This window comes from Galeopterus variegatus, unplaced genomic scaffold (assembly GCF_000696425.1).
Source record: "Galeopterus variegatus unplaced genomic scaffold, G_variegatus-3.0.2 Scaffold939, whole genome shotgun sequence".
In the NCBI taxonomy this organism is placed as follows: domain Eukaryota; kingdom Metazoa; phylum Chordata; class Mammalia; order Dermoptera; family Cynocephalidae; genus Galeopterus; species Galeopterus variegatus.
This window is the reverse complement of record NW_007727050.1, coordinates 287,242-291,788: the sequence shown is the minus strand read 5'-3', so window position 1 is coordinate 291,788 and position 4,547 is coordinate 287,242.

Below are 4,547 nucleotides of genomic sequence, written 5' to 3'. Positions count from 1 at the left end.
GGGCAGAAAGATAAAATCACAGCCAGATTCTTCGCCTTTGGGTTCATTTGAGACTCAATGTGATTTTACCAGAGCAGGAAGAGAGAGAAACAAATTTCACAGAAGCTCATTTCCCATTTTGGGCAGGATTCCTCAAGAGGGCTGAGTGAGTGTGTTCCATCTGGGCTCTCTTCTGTCTCTGTCTGGGCTCTGTCCTATGGGGTCATCGGTAAGACGTGGCCGAGGTTCTATTCCTCGTGGAAGAACCTGAGAGACGAGAACTGAATATGTATACGGTGGGTGGAACAAGGTCGCTAGAGGTGAGGCGGGAGCCCTTTTGCCTGGCCCCCGACGTGTCTTCAGATAACTCAGAGCAGGAGAGGTTATCAAATACTTCTGGTCAGTATTCAGAAAGACCAAAATAGGCAGCAGCAATTGGTTAGAGCCAACTAGGCGGAGTCAAATCTTGAAGTCTCAAATCCGGACACAAATAAATGAGTGGCCCAAGTCAGCCAAGCGACCCGACCGCCTCCTCTGAACACGTGGGCCTAAATAGGCAGCAGCAATTGGTTAGAGCCAACTAGGCGGAGTCAAATCTTGAAGTCTCAAATCTGGACACAAATAAATGAGTGGCCCAAGTCAGCCAAGCGACCCGACCGCCGCCTCTGAACACGTGGGCCCAGTGGCCCAAGTCAGCCAAGCGACCCGACCGCCTCCTCTGAACACGTGGGCCTGTCTCTGTCTGCTCTGGGCCATGCTTTCTTTCATCATCACAACAGCCCCAGGAAGAAGCTGTCAGGCCCATGTGTCAGTCTGTCTTCTGTCCCTTATAACAGAACACCTGAAACTGGGTAATGTATAAGGAAATGAAATTTACTTCCTACGGTTTTGGAGGCTGGGAAGTCCAAGGACCAGGGGGCACATCTGGTGAGGGCCTTCTTGGTGGGAACTCTCTACAGCAACGCAGGGAATCACACGGCAAGAGTGGCGAAGCACTTTTTAAAACCTTAAATCATTTTTAAAACCATTAACCCATTTTTAAACCATTAACCCATTACTCCACGAATGGATTAATCCATGCATGACAGCATAGTTCTCTTGATCCAATCACCTCTTGAAGACCCCACCTTTCAAATATCAAATATACTATGAGTTAAATTCCCATGATAACTTTGGGGGACATTCAGACAGCAGCACCCCGTATTTGTGGATGAGAACTGAAGTTAAGTATCTCGGCTAAGGGCAGATAGCTCGAAGAGGCAGCTATGGGATTTGAACACACCTTCCTTTAAGAGGGTGCTCTGTGCCCCAGCTGCACAGCCTCCCACATGCTCCAGCACAGGGGTGGGCCCATGGGCACTTCACAGGCAGGGAGGTTCCTTCTGAGAATCTGTGATGTGACCCCACAGTAATATGGATGTGTCTGGAATTTGTTTTATATGTTTTCGTGAACCTCAGGCAGGATAACACACTGGCTAAAAAAACGGACCCTGGACCCAGGCTGCCAGGTTGGAGTCTCAGTTCTGTCACCAGCTGTGTAAACCTGGGCAGGTTACTTACCCTCTCTGTGCCTCGGATTCCTCATCTGCACATCAGGGACAATAATAGTGCCTGTCATGGGGTCGTTGTGAGATTTATGTGAATGACATACACATAAAGCACCGTGTGTCATACTTAGCACATCATGAAAACTGTATTTTTGCTATCATTTGCAAAAAATGTGTTTTGCTATCGCTGTAATTAGATAGATGGCAGTAATCAAATTCTTAGCAAAAATGAAGTCAGGAAAGCTTTAAATTAGCTAAACAAATTTTTTAAAACATAATCTCTCTAGTTTTCTCTGCACAAACCAAGACTCCTCCACACTATGACCCAGTTGGCCTGGACTTGTATGTGGTTTAACGAAGATTGTTCAAGTTGATCAATGAGATTGGCTATAGAGAGATTCACGGAAACAGGTGATCGCAGACAAGGAGATCGTGTGTCTGCGCACAACAGGCACGTGAGCAAGGCCCTTTGAGGGCGAGAGGGAGGAGAGGGCACTTAACCCTGCCCAAAGCTGCCAAAGTCTTCTCGGAGGAGGGGACATTTAAGTGAGTTCCTGGGTAAATAGGAAAGGGGAGAAAATTCAAACTGGAGAGAACTCATGTAAAGAAACTAGGAGCAGGAGTGCGTGGCCGCAGAGTAATCACTGGGAGGTGGCAGGACTGGAAGCTGGCTGGAAGCTCCCCGGGCTTCTAGTGCTGCTGGCCGGGGGTCGGGGGGGCAGGGGGCAAACGTGCTCTGTAAAGAACCAGACAGCAAACGTTTTAGGCTTTGCAAACCCTGCAGTCTCAAATGAATGAACGTGGCTGTGTTCCAATGAAACTCTATTTACTAAAAAGTACGCAGTGGGTGGAATTTGGCCTGTGGGTCTGATTTGGTCCCCGCGCCCTAGTTGGCCGACCCATGTGCAGTTCGATGGGTCGAATCACTTCAAGAAGTTCCCTCAGGCTGCAAATGAGGCAGGTGGACGGGAAGCAAGGAGACCAGGACATCTAGAGGGAGGAGGTCTTTGTCACCATCTAACAAGGGAACGACGGTCCAAGACAGAGCTTCTAAGCTCCGGCTGCACATGACAGTCCCCAGAGAGATTTTAAAATTGTCTAAACCCCAGCCCACACCCCAAACTGAATCTCCAGAGATGGCACTCAGGCATCAATGCCTTTGACAGCTCCCCAGGGGACCCCTGCGCAGCCCAGGCTGAGACCTACCGGCACAGTCTGAGGAAGTGGAGGTAGGAATGTGGGAAGGACACAGTACAGCCATGTGCCACGTAAGGACGTTTCAGACCCCACATGTGGCAGTGGTCCCTTGAGATTACAGTGGAGCTGGAAACCCCTCTCGCCTGTGAGGTGGCAGCCGCGGGAAGTGCCAGCACAGGTGTTCCTCATGTAGCAGCCATAGGCTACACCACCTAGGTCTGTGCAAGTACACTCCGAGATGGTCACACCGTGACAAAACCTAACTGCATCTCTCAGAAGTGATCCCCGTCGTTAAGCAAGGCATGACTGTACTGGGAATTGTAAGGGGTGCATAGCCCCATAAAACTGATGGGACATGAAAAATGTGGATTTGAGGGAAGAATTAACCAAATTGTGAAGAATTAACCTAGCATGTCCCAACCCCTCCCCCCCACAAGCCTTTCCCGGAAGCTTTGGGCAGAATGAAGTGCCCGTCCCGCCTCGGCCTCGAAGGGCCTCGATCTCCTGCCTGCACTGTCAGCCTCGTCTCTGACATTCCTGCCTCTCTCTCCCTTTTTCTTTTTTAAATTGTGTAAAACATACATGCAAAATTGACCATTTTACCATTTTTAAGTGTACAGTTCATCAAGTACATGCACGTCGTTGTGTAACCATCACCTCCATCCGTCCGCAGAACCCTGTCATCCTCCCATCCTGGAGCTCTGTCCCCACTAGATAGTAACGCCCGGTCCCCCCCAGCCCCAGCCCCTGGCGGTCCCCCTTCCGCTTTCTGTCTCTGTGAATACGACTAATCTAGGAACCTCGTGTGAGTGGATTCATGCTGTGTTTGTCCTTCTGTGTCTGGCTCACGTCACTGAGGACAAGGTCCTCGAGGCTCAGCCGTGTCGTGGCATGTGTCGGTGTCTGCTTCCTCTGTAAGCGTGAGTCCGTTCCGCTGCGTGCACAGAGCACGCTCTGTCTCCATCCATTCATCAGCGGCTGCCTGGGCTGCTTCCACCTTTTGACCGTAGGAATAACGCTGCTGTGAACACAGGGGTACAAATCTCTCCTGAAGACCCTGCTTTCAATTCTTTTGGTCATACACCCAGAAGCAGAATCGCTGGATCATATGGTAATTCTGAGTTTATCTTTTTGAGGAACCCTGCCTGTCCCTCTTGCAGGACTGGGAGAGACTGCAAGGCAGGGCCTGCCAGGGGCTTCATCTGCGAGTGCCCCTGCAGCCAGTTGTCACCATCACGCTGGCCTGGTTGACACATGGACTGGTGAGACTTACACATGGCCACAAGTGGCTGCAAGAGGATAATTCCATGAGTCATTTCTAGCTCGTTTTCACTGAGTGGCAAGAGAGCTACAACTTGTATGGAGAACAACCCCCCAAAACTGTAGTCAATACAGCTCAAGAAATCCCAGGAGAGGGGAGGTGGAGGTGAGGGTTAACAAGGAGACACATTCAGAGGCCACCAGCTCGATGCAACTTGCATAGGTGAGGTGCTGGTGTGGCCCCGTGAGGAGGAGGAAGAGACACACGTCCCGCAGCGCTCGCCTGCCCATTCTTTATTTTATTTTTTGGTGGCTGGCCAGTAAGGGGATCTGAACCCTTGACCTTGGTGTTATAACACCCCACTCTAACCAACTGAGCTAACCAGCCAGCACTCCACGGACCTTCTTTTTTTTTTTTCCTTTAAAAAAGATTTTTAAGGAAGAATATTTTTATGGAATCAGTTTCTGGGCTCTAAAATTTTTGAAAATTAAATAGGTGAGTACCATTCCCATCAATGGACACAATCCAGCAGCTACAGGAGATGTGGAATCTGCAGTAAAAAA